The 20,978-nt window shown below is 46.7% G+C and overlaps 3 non-coding genes and 48 pseudogenes across 3 annotated transcripts; all 51 read right to left on the bottom strand.

Moving 5' to 3' along the window:
* Positions 1-162: 162 nt before the first annotated feature.
* On the bottom strand, positions 163-281 carry LOC140298324 (5S ribosomal RNA; annotated as a pseudogene).
* A 272-nt stretch (positions 282-553) lies between these two features.
* On the bottom strand, positions 554-672 carry LOC140310070 (5S ribosomal RNA; annotated as a pseudogene).
* Positions 673-941: 269 nt separating this feature from the next.
* LOC140312841 (5S ribosomal RNA) lies at positions 942-1,060 on the bottom strand (annotated as a pseudogene).
* A 269-nt stretch (positions 1,061-1,329) lies between these two features.
* LOC140297141 (5S ribosomal RNA) lies at positions 1,330-1,448 on the bottom strand (annotated as a pseudogene).
* Positions 1,449-1,717: 269 nt separating this feature from the next.
* Positions 1,718-1,836, bottom strand: LOC140309614 (5S ribosomal RNA; annotated as a pseudogene).
* Positions 1,837-2,108: 272 nt separating this feature from the next.
* LOC140300078 (5S ribosomal RNA) lies at positions 2,109-2,227 on the bottom strand (annotated as a pseudogene).
* Positions 2,228-2,496: 269 nt separating this feature from the next.
* On the bottom strand, positions 2,497-2,615 carry LOC140305553 (5S ribosomal RNA; annotated as a pseudogene).
* A 269-nt stretch (positions 2,616-2,884) lies between these two features.
* On the bottom strand, positions 2,885-3,003 carry LOC140295223 (5S ribosomal RNA; annotated as a pseudogene).
* Positions 3,004-3,272: 269 nt separating this feature from the next.
* LOC140296692 (5S ribosomal RNA) lies at positions 3,273-3,391 on the bottom strand (annotated as a pseudogene).
* A 269-nt stretch (positions 3,392-3,660) lies between these two features.
* On the bottom strand, positions 3,661-3,779 carry LOC140300717 (5S ribosomal RNA; annotated as a pseudogene).
* Positions 3,780-4,048: 269 nt separating this feature from the next.
* On the bottom strand, positions 4,049-4,172 carry LOC140271204 (5S ribosomal RNA; annotated as a pseudogene).
* Positions 4,173-4,441: 269 nt separating this feature from the next.
* On the bottom strand, positions 4,442-4,559 carry LOC140293574 (5S ribosomal RNA; annotated as a pseudogene).
* A 269-nt stretch (positions 4,560-4,828) lies between these two features.
* LOC140296743 (5S ribosomal RNA) lies at positions 4,829-4,937 on the bottom strand (annotated as a pseudogene).
* Positions 4,938-5,206: 269 nt separating this feature from the next.
* Positions 5,207-5,330, bottom strand: LOC140284755 (5S ribosomal RNA; annotated as a pseudogene).
* Positions 5,331-5,599: 269 nt separating this feature from the next.
* Positions 5,600-5,717, bottom strand: LOC140289588 (5S ribosomal RNA; annotated as a pseudogene).
* Positions 5,718-5,986: 269 nt separating this feature from the next.
* Positions 5,987-6,104, bottom strand: LOC140293474 (5S ribosomal RNA; annotated as a pseudogene).
* A 269-nt stretch (positions 6,105-6,373) lies between these two features.
* LOC140271203 (5S ribosomal RNA) lies at positions 6,374-6,497 on the bottom strand (annotated as a pseudogene).
* Positions 6,498-6,766: 269 nt separating this feature from the next.
* LOC140293573 (5S ribosomal RNA) lies at positions 6,767-6,884 on the bottom strand (annotated as a pseudogene).
* Positions 6,885-7,153: 269 nt separating this feature from the next.
* Positions 7,154-7,262, bottom strand: LOC140296741 (5S ribosomal RNA; annotated as a pseudogene).
* Positions 7,263-7,531: 269 nt separating this feature from the next.
* On the bottom strand, positions 7,532-7,655 carry LOC140284748 (5S ribosomal RNA; annotated as a pseudogene).
* A 269-nt stretch (positions 7,656-7,924) lies between these two features.
* On the bottom strand, positions 7,925-8,042 carry LOC140289587 (5S ribosomal RNA; annotated as a pseudogene).
* A 269-nt stretch (positions 8,043-8,311) lies between these two features.
* LOC140293473 (5S ribosomal RNA) lies at positions 8,312-8,429 on the bottom strand (annotated as a pseudogene).
* Positions 8,430-9,086: 657 nt separating this feature from the next.
* LOC140286099 (5S ribosomal RNA) lies at positions 9,087-9,205 on the bottom strand (annotated as a pseudogene).
* Positions 9,206-9,474: 269 nt separating this feature from the next.
* On the bottom strand, positions 9,475-9,593 carry LOC140294504 (5S ribosomal RNA; annotated as a pseudogene).
* Positions 9,594-9,862: 269 nt separating this feature from the next.
* Positions 9,863-9,981, bottom strand: LOC140295915 (5S ribosomal RNA; annotated as a pseudogene).
* Positions 9,982-10,250: 269 nt separating this feature from the next.
* LOC140296556 (5S ribosomal RNA) lies at positions 10,251-10,369 on the bottom strand (annotated as a pseudogene).
* A 269-nt stretch (positions 10,370-10,638) lies between these two features.
* Positions 10,639-10,757, bottom strand: LOC140277474 (5S ribosomal RNA; annotated as a pseudogene).
* Positions 10,758-11,029: 272 nt separating this feature from the next.
* LOC140307199 (5S ribosomal RNA) lies at positions 11,030-11,148 on the bottom strand (annotated as a pseudogene).
* A 269-nt stretch (positions 11,149-11,417) lies between these two features.
* On the bottom strand, positions 11,418-11,536 carry LOC140291533 (5S ribosomal RNA; annotated as a pseudogene).
* Positions 11,537-11,805: 269 nt separating this feature from the next.
* On the bottom strand, positions 11,806-11,924 carry LOC140293171 (5S ribosomal RNA). The gene has a single exon (XR_011912647.1). It is a non-coding gene; the product is annotated as a 5S ribosomal RNA (ribosomal RNA).
* Positions 11,925-12,190: 266 nt separating this feature from the next.
* LOC140292444 (5S ribosomal RNA) lies at positions 12,191-12,309 on the bottom strand (annotated as a pseudogene).
* Positions 12,310-12,578: 269 nt separating this feature from the next.
* Positions 12,579-12,696, bottom strand: LOC140289586 (5S ribosomal RNA; annotated as a pseudogene).
* A 269-nt stretch (positions 12,697-12,965) lies between these two features.
* LOC140289585 (5S ribosomal RNA) lies at positions 12,966-13,083 on the bottom strand (annotated as a pseudogene).
* A 269-nt stretch (positions 13,084-13,352) lies between these two features.
* On the bottom strand, positions 13,353-13,470 carry LOC140293472 (5S ribosomal RNA; annotated as a pseudogene).
* A 657-nt stretch (positions 13,471-14,127) lies between these two features.
* On the bottom strand, positions 14,128-14,246 carry LOC140286088 (5S ribosomal RNA; annotated as a pseudogene).
* A 269-nt stretch (positions 14,247-14,515) lies between these two features.
* Positions 14,516-14,634, bottom strand: LOC140294503 (5S ribosomal RNA; annotated as a pseudogene).
* A 269-nt stretch (positions 14,635-14,903) lies between these two features.
* On the bottom strand, positions 14,904-15,022 carry LOC140296555 (5S ribosomal RNA; annotated as a pseudogene).
* Positions 15,023-15,291: 269 nt separating this feature from the next.
* Positions 15,292-15,410, bottom strand: LOC140272456 (5S ribosomal RNA; annotated as a pseudogene).
* Positions 15,411-15,682: 272 nt separating this feature from the next.
* On the bottom strand, positions 15,683-15,801 carry LOC140307196 (5S ribosomal RNA; annotated as a pseudogene).
* Positions 15,802-16,070: 269 nt separating this feature from the next.
* On the bottom strand, positions 16,071-16,189 carry LOC140291532 (5S ribosomal RNA; annotated as a pseudogene).
* Positions 16,190-16,458: 269 nt separating this feature from the next.
* LOC140293158 (5S ribosomal RNA) lies at positions 16,459-16,577 on the bottom strand. Its single transcript, XR_011912645.1, has one exon. It is a non-coding gene; the product is annotated as a 5S ribosomal RNA (ribosomal RNA).
* A 266-nt stretch (positions 16,578-16,843) lies between these two features.
* On the bottom strand, positions 16,844-16,962 carry LOC140292443 (5S ribosomal RNA; annotated as a pseudogene).
* Positions 16,963-17,231: 269 nt separating this feature from the next.
* On the bottom strand, positions 17,232-17,350 carry LOC140297688 (5S ribosomal RNA). Its single transcript, XR_011913401.1, has one exon. It is a non-coding gene; the product is annotated as a 5S ribosomal RNA (ribosomal RNA).
* A 266-nt stretch (positions 17,351-17,616) lies between these two features.
* LOC140312614 (5S ribosomal RNA) lies at positions 17,617-17,735 on the bottom strand (annotated as a pseudogene).
* Positions 17,736-18,004: 269 nt separating this feature from the next.
* Positions 18,005-18,113, bottom strand: LOC140296740 (5S ribosomal RNA; annotated as a pseudogene).
* Positions 18,114-18,382: 269 nt separating this feature from the next.
* Positions 18,383-18,506, bottom strand: LOC140289238 (5S ribosomal RNA; annotated as a pseudogene).
* Positions 18,507-18,775: 269 nt separating this feature from the next.
* Positions 18,776-18,893, bottom strand: LOC140289584 (5S ribosomal RNA; annotated as a pseudogene).
* Positions 18,894-19,162: 269 nt separating this feature from the next.
* On the bottom strand, positions 19,163-19,280 carry LOC140293471 (5S ribosomal RNA; annotated as a pseudogene).
* Positions 19,281-19,937: 657 nt separating this feature from the next.
* On the bottom strand, positions 19,938-20,056 carry LOC140316309 (5S ribosomal RNA; annotated as a pseudogene).
* A 269-nt stretch (positions 20,057-20,325) lies between these two features.
* On the bottom strand, positions 20,326-20,444 carry LOC140290603 (5S ribosomal RNA; annotated as a pseudogene).
* Positions 20,445-20,713: 269 nt separating this feature from the next.
* On the bottom strand, positions 20,714-20,832 carry LOC140295913 (5S ribosomal RNA; annotated as a pseudogene).
* Between the last annotated feature and the right edge of the window lie 146 nt (positions 20,833-20,978).

The raw sequence follows: 20,978 nt of genomic DNA, 5'->3' as shown, positions 1-20,978 counted from the left end.
TTCCCTGACGTGATAATTCTCTCCAGCTGAAAATGAGACTCTCAGATCACTTTGTGTCTGCCAACAAAGCAGCAGCAGCTGAAGATGACCAACTTCCTCATGTGTCACAGGGTGATCAGACGTTGCAACAAAAGACATGCAGGTGGTAGAGAGAAGAGAAAAAGCTTACAGCACCTGGTATTCCCAAGCAGTCTCCCATCCAAGTACTAACCAGGCCCAAACCTGCTTGACTTCCAAGATCAGACGAGGTCGGGCTTATTCAGGGTGGTGTGGCCGTAAGCAACAATATCTGTGACAAATGTGCATTATATAGGTACTGGAATCATACACTTCCTCTATGTAACCAGATAATTGCCGAGAAAGGCTGACTTGTAGTGGGCACATCTTCTTCCCTGATGTGATTATTCTCTGCAGCTGAAATTGAGACTATCAGATCACTTCGTGTCTGCCAACAAAGAAGCAGCAGCAGCTGAAGATGACCAACTTCCTCATGTGTCACAGGAGGATCAGACGTTGCCACAAAAGACATTCAGGTGGTCCAGAGAAGAGATAAAGCTTACAGCACCTGGTATTCCCAAGCAGTCTCCCATTTAAGTACTAACCAAGCCCAACCCTCCTTGGCTTCCGAGATCAGACGAGGTCGGGCATGTTCAGGGTGGTGTGGCCGTAAGCAACATGGTCTGTGACAAATGTGCATTATATAGGTACTGGAATCATACGGTTCCTCTATGTAACCAGATAATTGCCGAGAAAGGCTGACTTGTAGTGGGCACATCTTCTTCCCTGATGTGATTATTCTCTGCAGCTGAAACTGAGACTCTCAGATCACTTTGTGTCTGCCAACAAAGCAGCAGCAGCTGAAGATGACCAACTTCCTCATGTGTCACAGGGTGATCAGACGTTGCAACAAAAGACATGCAGGTGGTAGAGAGAAGAGAAAAAGCTTACAGCACCTGGTATTCCCAAGCCGTCTCCCATTTAAGTACTAACCAGGCCCAACCCTCCTTGGCTTCCGAGATCAGACGAGGTCGGGCATGTTCAGGGTGGTGTGGCCGTAAGCAACCATAACTGTGACAAATGTGCATTATATAGGTACTGGAATCATACACTTCCTCTATGTAACCAGATAATTGCCGAGAAAGGCTGACTTGTAGTGGGCACATCTTCTTCCCTGACGTGATTATTCTCTGCAGCTGAAATTGAGACTCTCAGATCACTTCGTGTCTGCCAACAAAGCAGCAGCAGCTGAAGATGACCAACTTCCTCATGTGTCACAGGGCGATCAGACCTTGCAACAAAATACATGCAGGTGGTAGAGAGAAGAGAAAAAGCTTAAAGCACCTGGCATTCCCAAGGGGTCTCCCATTCAAGTACTAACCAGGTCCAACCCTGCTTGGGTTCCAAGATCAGACAAGGTCAGACATATTCAGGGTGGTTTGGCCGTAAGTAACAATCTCCGTGACAAATGTGCATTATATAGGCAATGGAATCATACACTTCCTCTATGTAACCAGATAATTGCCGAGAAAGGCTGATATGTAGTGGGCACATCTTCTTCCCTGACGTGATAATTCTCTCCAGCTGAAAATTAGACTCTCAGATCACTTTGTGTCTGCCAACAAAGCAGCAGCAGCTGAAGATGACCAACTTCCTCATGTGTCAAAGGGTGATCAGACGTTGCAACAAAAGACATGCAGGTGGTAGAGAGAAGAGAAAAAGCTTACAGCACCTGGTATTCCCAAGCAGTCTCCCACCCAAGTACTAACCAGGCCCAAACCTGCTTGACTTCCAAGATCAGATGAGGTCGAGCTTATTCAGGGTGGTGTGGCCGTAAGCAACAATATCTGTGACAAATGTGCATTATATAGGTACTGGAATCATACACTTCCTCTATGTAACCAGATAATTGCCGAGAAAGGCTGACTTGTAGTGGGCACATCTTCTTCCCTGATGTGATTATTCTCTGCAGCTGAAATTGAGACTCTCAGATCACTTCGTGTCTGCCAACAAAGAAGCAGCAGCAGCTGAAGATGACCAACTTCCTCATGTGTCACAGGGTGATCAGACGTTGCAACAAAAGACATGCAGGTGGTCGAGAGAAGACAAAAAGCTTACAGCTCCTGGTATTCCCAAGCGGTCTCCCATTTAAGTACTAACCAGGCCCAACCCTCCTTAGCTACCGAGATCAGACGAGGTCGGGCATGTTCAGGGTGGTGTGGCCGTAAGCAACAATGTCTGTGACAAATGTGCATTATATAGGTACTGGAATCATACGGTTCCTCTATGTAACCAGATAATTGCCGAGAAAGGCAGACTTGTAGTGGGCAAATCTTCTTCCCTCATGTGATCATTCTCTGCAGCTGAAACTGAGACTCTCAGATCACTTCGTGTCTGCCAACAAAGCAGCAGCAGCTGAAAATGACCAACTTCCTCATGTGTCACAGGGTGATCAGACGTTGCAACAAAAGACATGCAGGTGGTCGAGAGAAGAGAAAAAGCTTACAGCACCTGGTATTCCCAAGAGGTCTTCCATCCAAGTACTAACCACGCCCAACCCTCCTTGGCTTCCGAGATCAGACGAGGTCGGGCATGTTCAGGGTGGTGTGGCCGTAAGCAACAATGTCTCTGACAAATGTGCATTATATAGGTACTGGAATCATACGGTTCCTCTATGCAACCAGATCATTTCCGAGAAAGGCTGACTTGTAGTGGGCACATCTTCTTCCCTGACGTGATTATTCTCTGCAGCTGAAACTGAGACTCTCAGATCACTTTGTGTCTGCCAACAAAGCAGCAGTAGCTGAAGATGACCAACTTCCTCATGTGTCACAGGGTGATCAGACGTTGCAACAAAAGACATGCAGGTGGTAGAGAGAAGAGAAAAAGCTTACAGCACCTGGTATTCCCAGAGAGTCTACCATCCAAGTACTAACCAGGCCAAAACCTGCTTGGCTTCCGAGATCAGACGTGGTCAGGCATTTTCAGGGTGGTGTGGCCGTAATTAACCACAACTGTGACAAATGTGCATTATAAAGGTACTGGAATCATACAGTTCCTCTATGTAACCAGATAATTGCCGAGAAAAGCTGATAAGTAGTGGGCACATCTTCTTCCCTGACGTGATTATTCTCTTCAGCTGAAACTGAGACTCTAAGATCACTTCGTGTCTGCCAACAAAGCAGCAGCAGCTGAAGATGACCAACTTCCTCATGTGTCACAGGGTGATCAGACGTTGCAACAAAAGACATGCAGGTGGTTGAGAGAAGAGAAAACGCTTACAGAACCTGGTATTCCCAAGCAGTCTCCCATTAAAGTACTAACCAGGCCCAACCCTCCTTGGCTTCCGCGATCAGATGAGGTCGGGCTTATTCAGGGTGGTGTAGCCGTAAGGAACAATTTCTGTGACAAATGTGCATTATATAGGTACTGGAATCATACAATTCCTCTATGTAACCAGATAATTGATGAGAAAGGCTGACTTGTTATGGGCACATCTTCTTCCCTGATGTGATTATTCTCTGCAGCTGAAACTGAGACTCTCAGATCACTTCGTGTCTGCCAACAAAGCAGCAGAAGCTGAAGATGACCAACTTCCTCATGTGTCACAGGGGGATCAGACGTTGCAACAAAAGACATGCAGGTGGTCGAGAGAAGACAAAAAGCTTACAGCTCCTGGTATTCCCAAGCGGTCTCCCATTTAAGTACTAACCAGGCCCAACCCTCCTTGGCTTCCGAGATCAGACGAGGTCGGGCATGTTCAGGGTGGTGTGGCCGTAAGCAACATGGTCTGTGACAAATGTGCATTATATAGGTACTGGAATCATACGGTTCCTCTATGTAACCAGATAATTGCCGAGAAAGGCTGACTTGTAGTGGGCACATCTTCTTGCCTGATGTGATTATTCTCTGCAGCTGAAACTGAGACTCTCAGATCACTTTGTGTCTGCCAACAAAGCAGCAGCAGCTGAAGATGACCAACTTCCTCATGTGTCACAGGGTGATCAGACGTTGCAACAAAAGACATGCAGGTGGTAGAGAGAAGAGAAAAAGCTTACAGCACCTGGTATTCCCAAGCAGTCTCCCACCCAAGTACTAACCAGGCACAACCCCGCTTGGCTTCCGAGATCGGACGAGGTCGGGCATATTATATTCAGGGTGGTGTGGCCGTAAGCGACAATCTCTGTGACAAATGTGCATTATATAGGTACTGGAATCATACGGTTCCTCTATGTAACCAGATAATTGCAGAGAAAGGCTTATGTGTAGTGGGCACATCTTCTTCCCTGACGTGATTATTCTCTGCAGCTGAAACTGAGACTCTCAGATCACTTCGTGTCTGCCAACAAAGCAGCAGAAGCTGAAGATGACCAACTTCCTCATGTGTCACAGGGTGATCAGACGTTGCAACAAAAGACATTCAGGTGGTCCAGAGAAGAGATAAAGCTTACAGCACCTGGTATTCCCAAGCAGTCTCCGACCCAAGTACTAACCAGGCCAACCGTGCTTGGCTTCCGAGATCAGACGAGGTCAGGCATGTTCAGGGTGGTGTGGCCGTAAGCGACAATCTCTGTGACAAATGTGCATTATATAGGTACTGGAATCATACGGTTCCTCTATGTAACCAGATAATTGATGAGAAAGGCTGACTTGTTATGGGCACATCTTCTTCCCTGATGTGATTATTCTCTGCAGCTTAAACTGAGACTCTCAGATCACTTCGTGTCTGCCAACAAAGCAGCAGCAGCTGAAGATGACCAACTTCCTCATGTGTCACAGGGGGATCAGACGTTGCAACAAAAGACATGCAGGTGGTCGAGAGAAGACAAAAAGCTTACAGCTCCTGGTATTCCCAAGCGGTCTCCCATTTAAGTACTAACCAGGCCCAACCCTCCTTGGCTTCCGAGATCAGACATGTTCAGGGTGGTGTGGCCGTAAGCAACATGGTCTGTGACAAATGTGCATTATATAGGTACTGGAATCATACGGTTCCTCTATGTAACCAGATAATTGCTGAGAAAGGCTGACTTGTAGTGGGCACATCTTCTTCCCTGATGTGATTATTCTCTGCAGCTGAAACTGAGACTCTCAGATCACTTCGTGTCTGCCAACAAAGCAGCAGCAGCTGAAGATGACCAACTTCCTCATGTGTCACAGGGTGATCAGAAGTTGCAACAAAAGACATGCAGGTGGTAGAGAGAAGAGAAAAAGCTTACAGCACCTGGTATTCCCAAGCAGTCTCCCACCCAAATACTAACCAGGCACAACCCCGCTTGGCTTCCGAGATCGGATGAGGTCGGGCATATTATATTCAGGGTGGTGTGGCCGTAAGCGACAATCTCTGTGACAAATGTGCATTATATAGGTACTGGAATCATACGGTTCCTCTATGTAACCAGATAATTGCAGAGAAAGGCTTATGTGTAGTGGGCACATCTTCTTCCCTGACGTGATTATTCTCTGCAGCTGAAACTGAGACTCTCAGATCACTTCGTGTCTGCCAACAAAGCAGCAGAAGCTGAAGATGACCAACTTCCTCATGTGTCACAGGGTGATCAGACGTTGCAACAAAAGACATTCGGGTGGTCCAGAGAAGAGATAAAGCTTACAGCACCTGGTATTCCCAAGCAGTCTCCCACCCAAGTACTAACCAGGCCAACCGTGCTTGGCTTCCGAGATCAGACGAGGTCAGGCATGTTCAGGGTGGTGTGGCCGTAAGCGACAATGTCTGTGACAAATGTGCATTATATAGGTACTGGAATCATACGGTTCCTCTATGTAACCAGATAATTGCAGAGAAAGGCTTATGTGTAGTGGGCACATCTTCTTCCCTGACGTGATTATTCTCTGCAGCTGAAACTGAGACTCTCAGATCAATTCGTGTCTGCCAACAAAGCAGCAGAAGCTGAAGATGACTAACTTCCTCATGTGTCACAGGGTGATCAGACGTTGCAACAAAAGACATTCAGGTGGTCCAGAGAAGAGATAAAGCTTACAGCACCTGGTATTCCCAAGCAGTCTCCCACCCAAGTACTAACCAGGCCAACCGTGCTTGGCTTCCGAGATCAGACGAGGTCAGGCATATTGAGGGTGGTGTGGCCGTAAGCAACAATGTCTGTGACAAATGTGCATTATATAGGTACTGGAATCATACAGTTCCTCTATGTAACCAGATAATTGCCGAGAAAGGCTGATGTGTAGTGGGCACATCTTGTTCCCTGACGTTATTATTCTCTTCAGTTGAAACTGAGACTCTCAGATCACTTCGTGTCTGCCAACAAAGTAGCAGAAGCTGAAGATGACAAACTTCCTCATGTGTCACAGGGTGATCAGATGTTGCAACAAAAGACATGCAGGTGGTAGAGAGAAGAGAAAAAGCTTACAGCACCTGGTATTCCCAAGCAGTCTCCCACCCAAGTACTAACCAGGCACAACCCCGCTTGGCTTCCGAGATCGGACGAGGTCGGGCATATTATATTCAGGGTGGTGTGGCCGTAAGCGACAATCTCTGTGACAAATGTGCATTATATAGGTACTGGAATCATACGGTTCCTCTATGTAACCAGATAATTGCAGAGAAAGGCTTATGTGTAGTGGGCACATCTTCTTCCCTGACGTGATTATTCTCTGCAGCTGAAACTGAGACTCTCAGATCACTTCGTGTCTGCCAACAAAGCAGCAGAAGCTGAAGATGACCAACTTCCTCATGTGTCACAGGGTGATCAGACGTTGCAACAAAAGACATTCAGGTGGTCCAGAGAAGAGATAAAGCTTACAGCACCTGGTATTCCCAAGCAGTCTCCGACCCAAGTACTAACCAGGCCAACCGTGCTTGGCTTCCGAGATCAGACGAGGTCAGGCATGTTCAGGGTGGTGTGGCCGTAAGCGACAATCTCTGTGACAAATGTGCATTATATAGGTACTGGAATCATACGGTTCCTCTATGTAACCAGATAATTGATGAGAAAGGCTGACTTGTTATGGGCACATCTTCTTCCCTGATGTGATTATTCTCTGCAGCTTAAACTGAGACTCTCAGATCACTTCGTGTCTGCCAACAAAGCAGCAGCAGCTGAAGATGACCAACTTCCTCATGTGTCACAGGGGGATCAGACGTTGCAACAAAAGACATGCAGGTGGTCGAGAGAAGACAAAAAGCTTACAGCTCCTGGTATTCCCAAGCGGTCTCCCATTTAAGTACTAACCAGGCCCAACCCTCCTTGGCTTCCGAGATCAGACATGTTCAGGGTGGTGTGGCCGTAAGCAACATGGTCTGTGACAAATGTGCATTATATAGGTACTGGAATCATACGGTTCCTCTATGTAACCAGATAATTGCCGAGAAAGGCTGACTTGTAGTGGGCACATCTTCTTCCCTGATGTGATTATTCTCTGCAGCTGAAACTGAGACTCTCAGATCACTTCGTGTCTGCCAACAAAGCAGCAGCAGCTGAAGATGACCAACTTCCTCATGTGTCACAGGGTGATCAGAAGTTGCAACAAAAGACATGCAGGTGGTAGAGAGAAGAGAAAAAGCTTACAGCACCTGGTATTCCCAAGCAGTCTCCCACCCAAATACTAACCAGGCACAACCCCGCTTGGCTTCCGAGATCGGATGAGGTCGGGCATATTATATTCAGGGTGGTGTGGCCGTAAGCGACAATCTCTGTGACAAATGTGCATTATATAGGTACTGGAATCATACGGTTCCTCTATGTAACCAGATAATTGCAGAGAAAGGCTTATGTGTAGTGGGCACATCTTCTTCCCTGACGTGATTATTCTCTGCAGCTGAAACTGAGACTCTCAGATCACTTCGTGTCTGCCAACAAAGCAGCAGAAGCTGAAGATGACCAACTTCCTCATGTGTCACAGGGTGATCAGACGTTGCAACAAAAGACATTCGGGTGGTCCAGAGAAGAGATAAAGCTTACAGCACCTGGTATTCCCAAGCAGTCTCCCACCCAAGTACTAACCAGGCCAACCGTGCTTGGCTTCCGAGATCAGACGAGGTCAGGCATGTTCAGGGTGGTGTGGCCGTAAGCGACAATGTCTGTGACAAATGTGCATTATATAGGTACTGGAATCATACGGTTCCTCTATGTAACCAGATAATTGCAGAGAAAGGCTTATGTGTAGTGGGCACATCTTCTTCCCTGACGTGATTATTCTCTGCAGCTGAAACTGAGACTCTCAGATCAATTCGTGTCTGCCAACAAAGCAGCAGAAGCTGAAGATGACTAACTTCCTCATGTGTCACAGGGTGATCAGACGTTGCAACAAAAGACATTCAGGTGGTCCAGAGAAGAGATAAAGCTTACAGCACCTGGTATTCCCAAGCAGTCTCCCACCCAAGTACTAACCAGGCCAACCGTGCTTGGCTTCCGAGATCAGACGAGGTCAGGCATATTGAGGGTGGTGTGGCCGTAAGCAACAATGTCTGTGACAAATGTGCATTATATAGGTACTGGAATCATACAGTTCCTCTATGTAACCAGATAATTGCCGAGAAAGGCTGATGTGTAGTGGGCACATCTTGTTCCCTGACGTTATTATTCTCTTCAGTTGAAACTGAGACTCTCAGATCACTTCGTGTCTGCCAACAAAGTAGCAGAAGCTGAAGATGACAAACTTCCTCATGTGTCACAGGGTGATCAGATGTTGCAACAAAAGACATGCAGGTGGTAGAGAGAAGAGAAAAAGCTTACAGCACCTGGTATTCCCAAGCAGTCTCCCATTGAAGTACAAACCAGTCCCAACCCTGCTTGGCTTCCAGGTTAAGACAAGGTGGGGCTTATTCAGGGTGGTGTGGCGGTAAGCAACAATATTTGTTACAAATGTGAATTATATAGGTACTGGAATCATACACTTCCTCTATGAAACCAGATAATTGCCGAGAAAGGCTGATGTGTAGTGGGCATATCATCTTCTCTGATGTGATCATTCTCTTCAGCTGAAACTGAGACTCTCAGATCACTTCGTGTCTGCCAACAAAGCAGCAGCAGCTGAAGATGACCAACTTCCTCATGTGTCACAGGGTGATCAGACGTTGCAACAAAACACATGCAGGTGGTAGAGAGAAGAGAAAAAGCTTACAGCACCTGGTATTCCCAAGCGGTCTCCCACCCAACTACTAAACAGGCCCAACACTGCTTGGCTTCCGAGATCAGACGAGGTCAGGCAAATTCAGGGTGGTGTGGCCGTAAGTAACAATGTCTGTGACAAATGTGCATTATATAAGTACAGGAATCATACGGTTCCTCTATGTAACCAGATAATTGATGAGAACGGCTGATGTGTAGTGGGCACATCTTCTTCCCTGACGTGATTATTCTCTTCAGCTGAAACTGAGACTCTCAGATCACTTCGTGTCTTCCAACAAAGCAGCAGCAGCTGAAGATGACCAACTTCTTCACGTGTCACAGGGTGATCAGACGTTGCAACAAAAGACATGCAGGTGGTAGAGAGAAGAGAAAAAGCTTACAGCACCTGGTATTCCCAAGCTGTCTCCCATCCAAGTACTAACCAGGTACAACGCTGCTTGGCGTCCGAGATCAGACGAGGTCGGGCTTATTCAGGGTGGTGTGGCCGTAAGCAACAATGTCTCTGACAAATGTGCATTATATAGGTACTGGAATCATACGGTTCCTCTATGCAACCAGACAATTGCCGAGAAAGGGTTATGTGTAGCGGGCAAATCATCTTCTCTGATGTGATAATTCTCTGCAACTTAAACTGAGACTCTCAGATCACTTCGTGTCTGCCAACAAAGCAGCAGCAGCTGAAGATGACCATCTTCCTCATGTGTCACAGGGTGATCAGACGTTGCAACAAAAGACATGCAGGTGGTAGAGAGAAGAGAAGAAGCTTACAGCACCTGGTATTCCCAAGCAGTCTCCCATCCAAGTACTAAGCAGGCTCAACCCTGTTTGGCTTCCGAGATCACACGAGGTTGGGCAAATTCAGGGTGGTGTGGCCGTAAGTAACAATGTCTGTGACAAATGTGCATTATATAGGTACTGGAATCATACGGTTCCTCTATGCAACCAGATAATTGCCAAGAAAGGCTAACTTGTAGTGGGCACATCTTCTTCCCTGATGTGATTATTGTCTACAGCTGAAACTGAGACTCTCAGATCACTTCGTGTCTGCCAAAAAAGCAGCAGCTGCTGAAGATGACCAACTTCCTCATGTGTCACAGGGTGATCAGACGTTGCAACAAAAGACATGCAGGTGGTAGAGAGAAGAGAAGAAGCTTACAGCACCTGGTATTCCCAAGCAGTCTCCCATCCAAGTACTAAGCAGGTTCAACCCTGTTTGGCTTCCGAGATCACAAGAGGTTGGGCATATTCAGGGTGGTGTGGCCGTAAGTAACAATGTCTGTGACAAATGTGCATTATAGAGGTACTGGAATCATACGGTTCCTCTATGCAACCAGATAATTGCCAAGAAAGGCTAACTTGTAGTGGGCACATCTTCTTCCCTGATGTGATTATTCTCTACAGCTGAAACTGAGACTCTCAGATCACTTCGTGTCTTCCAACAAAGCAGCAGCAGCTGAAGATGACCAACTTCCTCATGTGTCACAGGGTGATCAGACGTTGCAACAAAAGACATGCAGGTTGTAGAGAGAAGAGAAAACGCTTACAGCACCTGGTATTCCCAAGCAGTCTCCCATTGAAGTACTAACCAGGCCCAACCCTCCTTGGCTTCCGAGATCAGACGAGGTCGGGCATATTCAGGGTGGTGTGGCCGTAAGGAACAATTTCTGTGACAAATGTGCATTATATAACTACTGTAATCATACACTTCCTCTATGTAACCAGATAATTTCCGAGAAAGGCTCACTTGTTATGGGCACATCTTCTTCCCTGATGTGATCATTCTCTGCAGCTTAAACTGAGACTCTCAGATCACTTCGTGTCTGCCAACAAAGCAGCAGCAGCTGCTGAAGATGACCAACTTCCTCATGTGTCATAGGGTGATCAGACGTTGCAACAAAAGACATACAGGTGGTAGAGAGAAGAGAAAAAGCTTAAAGCACCTGGTATTCCCAAGAGGTCTTCCATCCAAGTACTAACCAGGCCCAACCCTCCTTGGCTTCCGAGATCAGACGAGGTCGGGCATGTTCAGGGTGGTGTGGCCGTAAGCAACAATGTCTCTGACAAATGTGCATTATATAGGTACTGGAATCATACGGTTCCTCTATGCAACCAGTTAATTTCCGAGAAAGGCTGATGTGTACTGGGCACATCTTCTTCCCTGACGTGATTATTCTCTGCAGCTGAAACTGAGACTCTCAGATCACTTTGTGTCTGCCAACAAAGCAGCAGCAGCTGAAGATGACCAACTTCCTCATGTGTCACAGGGTGATCAGACGTTGCAACAAAAGACATGCAGGTGGTAGAGAGAAGAGAAAAAGCTTACAGCATCTGGTATTCCCAAGCGGTCTCTCATCCAAGTACTAACCAGGCCCAACCCTCCTTGGCTTCTGAGAGCAGACGAGGTCAGACATATTCAGGGTGGTTTGGCCGTAAGCAACAATCTCTGTGACAAATGTGCATTATATAGGCAATGGAATCATATGGTTCCTCTATGTAACAAGATAATTGCCGAGAAAGGCTGATATGTAGTGGGCACATCTTGTTCCCTGACGTGATAATTTTCTCCAGCTGAAAATGAGACTCTAAGATCACTTCGTGTCTGCCAACAAAGCAGCAGCAGCTGAAGATGACCAACTTCCTCATGTGTCACAGGGTGATCAGACGTTGCAACAAAAGACATGCAGGTGGTTGAGAGAAGAGAAAAAGCTTACAGCACCTGGTATTCCCAAGCGGTCTCCCATCCAAGTACTAACCAGGCCCAACCCTGCTTGGCTTCCAAGATCAGACGAGGTCGGGCATATTCAGGGTGGTGTGGCCATAAGCAACAATGTCTGTGACAAATATAAACTGTATAGGTACTGGAATCATACGGTTCCTCTATGCAACCAGATAATTGCCAAGAAAGGCTGATAAGTAGTGGAAACATCTTCCCTGACGTGATTATTCTCTCCAGCTGAAACTGAGACTCTCATATCACTTCGTGTCTGCCAACAAAGCAGCAGCAGCTGAAGATGACCAACTTCCTCATGTGTCACAGGGCGATCAGACATTGCAACAAAAGACATGCAGGTGGTAGAGAGAAGAGAAAAAATTTACAGCACCTGGTATTCCCAAGCAGTCTCCCATTCAAGTACTAACAAGGCCCAACCCTGCTTGGGTTCTGAGATCAGACGAGGTCGGGCATATTCAGGGTGGTGTGGCCGTAAGTAACAATGTCCGTGACAAATGTGCATTATATAGGTACTGGAATCATACGGTTCCTCTATGCAACCAGATAATTGCCAAGAAAGGCTAACTTGTAGTGGGCACATCTTCTTCCCTGATGTGATTATTCTCTGCAGCTGAAACTGAGACTCTCAGATCACTTCGTGTCTGCCAACAAAGCAGCAGCAGCTGAAGATGACCAACTTCCTCATGTGTCACAGGGTGATCAGACGTTGCAACAAAAGACATGCAGGTGGTTGAGAGAAGAGAAAAAGCTTACAGCACCTGGTATTCCCAAGCAGTCTCCCACCCAAGTACTAACCAGGCCAACCGTGCTTGGCTTCCGAGATCAGACGAGGTCAGGCATGTTCAGGGTGGTGTGGCCGTAAGCAACAATGTCTGTGACAAATGTGCATTATATAAGTACAGGAATCATACGGTTCCTCTATGTAACCAGATAATTGATGAGAACGGCTGATGTGTAGTGGGCACATCTTCTTCCCTGATGTGATAATTCTCTGCAGCTGAAACTGAGACTCTCAGATCACTTCGTGTCTGCCAACAAAGCAGCAGCAGCTGAAGATGACCAACTTCCTCATGTGTCACAGGGTGATCAGACGTTGCAACAAAAGACATTCGGGTGGTCCAGAGAAGAGATAAAGCTTACAGCACCTGGTATTCCCAAGCAGTCTCCCACCCAAGTACTAACCAGGCCAACCGTGCTTGGCTTCCGAGATCAGACGAGGTCAGGCATGTTCAGGGTGGTGTGGCCGTAAGCGACAATGTCTGTGACAAATGTGCATTATATAGGTACTGGAATCATACGGTTCCTCTATGTAACCAGATAATTGCAGAGAAAGGCTTATGTGTAGTGGGCACATCTTCTTCCCTGACGTGATTATTCTCTGCAGCTGAAACTGAGACTCTCAGATCAATTCGTGTCTGCCAACAAAGCAGCAGAAGCTGAAGATGACTAACTTCCTCATGTGTCACAGGGTGATCAGACGTTGCAACAAAAGACATTCAGGTGGTCCAGAGAAGAGATAAAGCTTACAGCACCTGGTATTCCCAAGCAGTCTCCCACCCAAGTACTAACCAGGCCAACCGTGCTTGGCTTCCGAGATCAGACGAGGTCAGGCATATTGAGGGTGGTGTGGCCGTAAGCAACAATGTCTGTGACAAATGTGCATTATATAGGTACTGGAATCATACAGTTCCTCTATGTAACCAGATAATTGCCAAGAAAGGCTGATGTGTAGTGGGCACATCTTGTTCCCTGACGTTATTATTCTCTTCAGTTGAAACTGAGACTCTCAGATCACTTCGTGTCTGCCAACAAAGTAGCAGAAGCTGAAGATGACAAACTTCCTCATGTGTCACAGGGTGATCAGATGTTGCAACAAAAGACATGCAGGTGGTAGAGAGAAGAGAAAAAGCTTACAGCACCTGGTATTCCCAAGCAGTCTCCCATTGAAGTACAAACCAGTCCCAACCCTGCTTGGCTTCCAGGTTAAGACAAGGTGGGGCTTATTCAGGGTGGTGTGGCGGTAAGCAACAATATTTGTTACAAATGTGAATTATATAGGTACTGGAATCATACACTTCCTCTATGAAACCAGATAATTGCCGAGAAAGGCTGATGTGTAGTGGGCATATCATCTTCTCTGATGTGATCATTCTCTTCAGCTGAAACTGAGACTCTCAGATCACTTCGTGTCTGCCAACAAAGCAGCAGCAGCTGAAGATGACCAACTTCCTCATGTGTCACAGGGTGATCAGACGTTGCAACAAAACACATGCAGGTGGTAGAGAGAAGAGAAAAAGCTTACAGCACCTGGTATTCCCAAGCGGTCTCCCACCCAACTACTAAACAGGCCCAACACTGCTTGGCTTCCGAGATCAGACGAGGTCAGGCAAATTCAGGGTGGTGTGGCCGTAAGTAACAATGTCTGTGACAAATGTGCATTATATAAGTACAGGAATCATACGGTTCCTCTATGTAACCAGATAATTGATGAGAACGGCTGATGTGTAGTGGGCACATCTTCTTCCCTGACGTGATTATTCTCTTCAGCTGAAACTGAGACTCTCAGATCACTTCGTGTCTTCCAACAAAGCAGCAGCAGCTGAAGATGACCAACTTCTTCACGTGTCACAGGGTGATCAGACGTTGCAACAAAAGACATGCAGGTGGTAGAGAGAAGAGAAAAAGCTTACAGCACCTGGTATTCCCAAGCTGTCTCCCATCCAAGTACTAACCAGGTACAACGCTGCTTGGCGTCCGAGATCAGACGAGGTCGGGCTTATTCAGGGTGGTGTGGCCGTAAGCAACAATGTCTCTGACAAATGTGCATTATATAGGTACTGGAATCATACGGTTCCTCTATGCAACCAGACAATTGCCGAGAAAGGGTTATGTGTAGCGGGCAAATCATCTTCTCTGATGTGATCATTCTCTGCAACTGAAACTGAGACTCTCAGATCACTTCGTGTCTGCCAACAAAGCAGCAGCAGCTGAAGATGACCATCTTCCTCATGTGTCACAGGGTGATCAGACGTTGCAACAAAAGACATGCAGGTGGTAGAGAGAAGAGAAGAAGCTTACAGCACCTGGTATTCCCAAGCAGTCTCCCATCCAAGTACTAAGCAGGTTCAACCCTGTTTGGCTTCCGAGATCACAAGAGGTTGGGCATATTCAGGGTGGTGTGGCCGTAAGTAACAATGTCTGTGACAAATGTGCATTATAGAGGTACTGGAATCATACGGTTCCTCTATGCAACCAGATAATTGCCAAGAAAGGCTAACTTGTAGTGGGCACATCTTCTTCCCTGATGTGATTATTCTCTACAGCTGAAACTGAGACTCTCAGATCACTTCGTGTCTTCCAACAAAGCAGCAGCAGCTGAAGATGACCAACTTCCTCATGTGTCACAGGGTGATCAGACGTTGCAACAAAAGACATGCAGGTTGTAGAGAGAAGAGAAAACGCTTACAGCACCTGGTATTCCCAAGCAGTCTCCCATTGAAGTACTAACCAGGCCCAACCCTCCTTGGCTTCCGAGATCAGACGAGGTCGGGCATATTTAGGGTGGTGTGGCCGTAAGGAACAATTTCTGTGACAAATGTGCATTATATAAGTACTGTAATCATACACTTCCTCTATGTAACCAGATAATTTCCGAGAAAGGCTCACTTGTTATGGGCACATCTTCTTCCCTGATGTGATCATTCTCTGCAGCTTAAACTGAGACTCTCAGATCACTTTGTGTCTGCCAACAAAGCAGCAGCAGCTGCTGAAGATGACCAACTTCCTCATGTGTCATAGGGTGATCAGACGTTGCAACAAAAGACATACAGGTGGTAGAGAGAAGAGAAAAAGCTTAAAGCACCTGGTATTCCCAAGAGGTCTTCCATCCAAGTACTAACCAGGCCCAACCCTCCTTGGCTTCCGAGATCAGACGAGGTCGGGCATGTTCAGGGTGGTGTGGCCGTAAGCAACAATGTCTCTGACAAATGTGCATTATATAGGTACTGGAATCATACGGTTCCTCTATGCAACCAGTTAATTTCCGAGAAAGGCTGATGTGTACTGGGCACATCTTCTTCCCTGACGTGATTATTCTCTGCAGCTGAAACTGAGACTCTCAGATCACTTTGTGTCTGCCAACAAAGCAGCAGCAGCTGAAGATGACCAACTTCCTCATGTGTCACAGGGTGATCAGACGTTGCAACAAAAGACATGCAGGTGGTAGAGAGAAGAGAAAAAGCTTACAGCATCTGGTATTCCCAAGCGGTCTCTCATCCAAGTACTAACCAGGCCCAACCCTCCTTGGCTTCTGAGAGCAGACGAGGTCAGACATATTCAGGGTGGTTTGGCCGTAAGCAACAATCTCTGTGACAAATGTGCATTATATAGGCAATGGAATCATATGGTTCCTCTATGTAACAAGATAATTGCCGAGAAAGGCTGATATGTAGTGGGCACATCTTGTTCCCTGACGTGATAATTTTCTCCAGCTGAAAATGAGACTCTAAGATCACTTCGTGTCTGCCAACAAAGCAGCAGCAGCTGAAGATGACCAACTTCCTCATGTGTCACAGGGTGATCAGACGTTGCAACAAAAGACATGCAGGTGGTTGAGAGAAGAGAAAAAGCTTACAGCACCTGGTATTCCCAAGCGGTCTCCCATCCAAGTACTAACCAGGCCCAACCCTGCTTGGCTTCCAAGATCAGACGAGGTCGGGCATATTCAGGGTGGTGTGGCCATAAGCAACAATGTCTGTGACAAATATAAACTGTATAGGTACTGGAATCATACGGTTCCTCTATGCAACCAGATAATTGCCAAGAAAGGCTGATAAGTAGTGGAAACATCTTCCCTGACGTGATTATTCTCTCCAGCTGAAACTGAGACTCTCATATCACTTCGTGTCTGCCAACAAAGCAGCAGCAGCTGAAGATGACCAACTTCCTCATGTGTCACAGGGCGATCAGACATTGCAACAAAAGACATGCAGGTGGTAGAGAGAAGAGAAAAAATTTACAGCACCTGGTATTCCCAAGCAGTCTCCCATTCAAGTACTAACAAGGCCCAACCCTGCTTGGGTTCTGAGATCAGACGAGGTCGGGCATATTCAGGGTGGTGTGGCCGTAAGTAACAATGTCCGTGACAAATGTGCATTATATAGGTACTGGAATCATACGGTTCCTCTATGCAACCAGATAATTGCCAAGAAAGGCTAACTTGTAGTGGGCACATCTTCTTCCCTGATGTGATTATTCTCTGCAGCTGAAACTGAGACTCTCAGATCACTTCGTGTCTGCCAACAAAGCAGCAGCAGCTGAAGATGACCAACTTCCTCATGTGTCACAGGGTGATCAGACGTTGCAACAAAAGACATGCAGGTGGTTGAGAGAAGAGAAAAAGCTTACAGCACCTGGTATTCCCAAGCAGTCTCCCATCCAAGTACTAACCAGGCCCAACCCTGCTTGGCTTCCAAGATCAGACGAGGTCGGGCATATTCAGGGTGGTGTGGCCGTAAGCAACAATGTCTGTGACAAATATAAACTGTATAGGTACTGGAATCATACGGTTCCTCTATGCAACCAGATAATTGCCAAGAAAGGCTGATAAGTAGTGGAAACATCTTCCCTGACGTGATTATTCTCTCCAGCTGAAACTGAGACTCTCATATCACTTCGTGTCTGCCAACAAAGCAGCAGCAGCTGAAGATGACCAACTTCCTCATGTGTCACAGGGCGATCAGACATTGCAACAAAAGACATGCAGGTGGTAGAGAGAAGAGAAAAAATTTACAGCACCTGGTATTCCAAAGTGGTCTCCCATCCAAGTACTAACCAGGCCCAACCCTGCTTGGGTTCTGAGATCAGACGAGGTCGGGCATATTCAGGGTGGTGTGGCCGTAAGTAACAATGTCTGTGACAAATGTGCATTATATAGGTACTGGAATCATACGGTTCCTCTATGTAACCAGATAATTGATGAGAAAGGCTGACTTGTTATGGGCACATCTTCTTCCCTGATGTGATTATTCTCTGCAGCTTAAACTGAGACTCTCAGATCACTTCGTGTCTGCCAACAAAGCAGCAGCAGCTGAAGATGACCAACTTCCTCATGTGTCACAGGGGGATCAGACGTTGCAACAAAAGACATGCAGGTGGTCGAGAGAAGACAAAAAGCTTACAGCTCCTGGTATTCCCAAGCGGTCTCCCATTTAAGTACTAACCAGGCCCAACCCTCCTTGGCTTCCGAGATCAGACATGTTCAGGGTGGTGTGGCCGTAAGCAACATGGTCTGTGACAAATGTGCATTATATAGGTACTGGAATCATACGGTTCCTCTATGTAACCAGATAATTGCCGAGAAAGGCTGACTTGTAGTGGGCACATCTTCTTCCCTGATGTGATTATTCTCTGCAGCTGAAACTGAGACTCTCAGATCACTTCGTGTCTGCCAACAAAGCAGCAGCAGCTGAAGATGACCAACTTCCTCATGTGTCACAGGGTGATCAGAAGTTGCAACAAAAGACATGCAGGTGGTAGAGAGAAGAGAAAAAGCTTACAGCACCTGGTATTCCCAAGCAGTCTCCCACCCAAATACTAACCAGGCACAACCCCGCTTGGCTTCCGAGATCGGACGAGGTCGGGCATATTATATTCAGGGTGGTGTGGCCGTAAGCGACAATCTCTGTGACAAATGTGCATTATATAGGTACTGGAATCATACGGTTCCTCTATGTAACCAGATAATTGCAGAGAAAGGCTTATGTGTAGTGGGCACATCTTCTTCCCTGACGTGATTATTCTCTGCAGCTGAAACTGAGACTCTCAGATCACTTCGTGTCTGCCAACAAAGCAGCAGAAGCTGAAGATGACCAACTTCCTCATGTGTCACAGGGTGATCAGACGTTGCAACAAAAGACATTCGGGTGGTCCAGAGAAGAGATAAAGCTTACAGCACCTGGTATTCCCAAGCAGTCTCCCACCCAAGTACTAACCAGGCCAACCGTGCTTGGCTTCCGAGATCAGACGAGGTCAGGCATGTTCAGGGTGGTGTGGCCGTAAGCGACAATGTCTGTGACAAATGTGCATTATATAGGTACTGGAATCATACGGTTCCTCTATGTAACCAGATAATTGCAGAGAAAGGCTTATGTGTAGTGGGCACATCTTCTTCCCTGACGTGATTATTCTCTGCAGCTGAAACTGAGACTCTCAGATCAATTCGTGTCTGCCAACAAAGCAGCAGAAGCTGAAGATGACTAACTTCCTCATGTGTCACAGGGTGATCAGACGTTGCAACAAAAGACATTCAGGTGGTCCAGAGAAGAGATAAAGCTTACAGCACCTGGTATTCCCAAGCAGTCTCCCACCCAAGTACTAACCAGGCCAACCGTGCTTGGCTTCCGAGATCAGACGAGGTCAGGCATATTGAGGGTGGTGTGGCCGTAAGCAACAATGTCTGTGACAAATGTGCATTATATAGGTACTGGAATCATACAGTTCCTCTATGTAACCAGATAATTGCCGAGAAAGGCTGATGTGTAGTGGGCACATCTTGTTCCCTGACGTTATTATTCTCTTCAGTTGAAACTGAGACTCTCAGATCACTTCGTGTCTGCCAACAAAGTAGCAGAAGCTGAAGATGACAAACTTCCTCATGTGTCACAGGGTGATCAGATGTTGCAACAAAAGACATGCAGGTGGTAGAGAGAAGAGAAAAAGCTTACAGCACCTGGTATTCCCAAGCAGTCTCCCATTGAAGTACAAACCAGTCCCAACCCTGCTTGGCTTCCAGGTTAAGACAAGGTGGGGCTTATTCAGGGTGGTGTGGCGGTAAGCAACAATATTTGTTACAAATGTGAATTATATAGGTACTGGAATCATACACTTCCTCTATGAAACCAGATAATTGCCGAGAAAGGCTGATGTGTAGTGGGCATATCATCTTCTCTGATGTGATCATTCTCTTCAGCTGAAACTGAGACTCTCAGATCACTTCGTGTCTGCCAACAAAGCAGCAGCAGCTGAAGATGACCAACTTCCTCATGTGTCACAGGGTGATCAGACGTTGCAACAAAACACATGCAGGTGGTAGAGAGAAGAGAAAAAGCTTACAGCACCTGGTATTCCCAAGCGGTCTCCCACCCAAGTACTAAACAGGCCCAACACTGCTTGGCTTCCGAGATCAGACGAGGTCAGGCAAATTCAGGGTGGTGTGGCCGTAAGTAACAATGTCTGTGACAAATGTGCATTATATAAGTACAGGAATCATACGGTTCCTCTATGTAACCAGATAATTGATGAGAACGGCTGATGTGTAGTGGGCACATCTTCTTCCCTGACGTGATTATTCTCTTCAGCTGAAACTGAGACTCTCAGATCACTTCGTGTCTTCCAACAAAGCAGCAGCAGCTGAAGATGACCAACTTCTTCACGTGTCACAGGGTGATCAGACGTTGCAACAAAAGACATGCAGGTGGTAGAGAGAAGAGAAAAAGCTTACAGCACCTGGTATTCCCAAGCTGTCTCCCATCCAAGTACTAACCAGGTACAACCCTGCTTGGCGTCCGAGATCAGACGAGGTCGGGCTTATTCAGGGTGGTGTGGCCGTAAGCAACAATGTCTCTGACAAATGTGCATTATATAGGTACTGGAATCATACGGTTCCTCTATGCAACCAGATAATTGCCGAGAAAGGGTTATGTGTAGCGGGCAAATCATCTTCTCTGATGTGATCATTCTCTGCAACTGAAACTGAGACTCTCAGATCACTTCGTGTCTGCCAACAAAGCAGCAGCAGCTGAAGATGACCATCTTCCTCATGTGTCACAGGGTGATCAGACGTTGCAACAAAAGACATGCAGGTGGTAGAGAGAAGAGAAGAAGCTTACAGCACCTGGTATTCCCAAGCAGTCTCCCATCCAAGTACTAAGCAGGCTCAACCCTGTTTGGCTTCCGAGATCACACGAGGTTGGGCAAATTCAGGGTGGTGTGGCCGTAAGTAACAATGTCTGTGACAAATGTGCATTATATAGGTACTGGAATCATACGGTTCCTCTATGCAACCAGATAATTGCCAAGAAAGGCTAACTTGTAGTGGGCACATCTTCTTCCCTGATGTGATTATTCTCTACAGCTGAAACTGAGAC

The sequence above is a fragment of the Leuresthes tenuis genome, unplaced genomic scaffold, assembly GCF_036924035.1.
Source record: "Leuresthes tenuis unplaced genomic scaffold, fLeuTen1.0.hap1 SCAF_1, whole genome shotgun sequence".
NCBI lineage: Eukaryota > Metazoa > Chordata > Actinopteri > Atheriniformes > Atherinopsidae > Leuresthes > Leuresthes tenuis.
The sequence above is the reverse complement of the archived record's forward strand: the minus strand, read 5'-3'. Positions and strand labels throughout refer to the sequence as shown.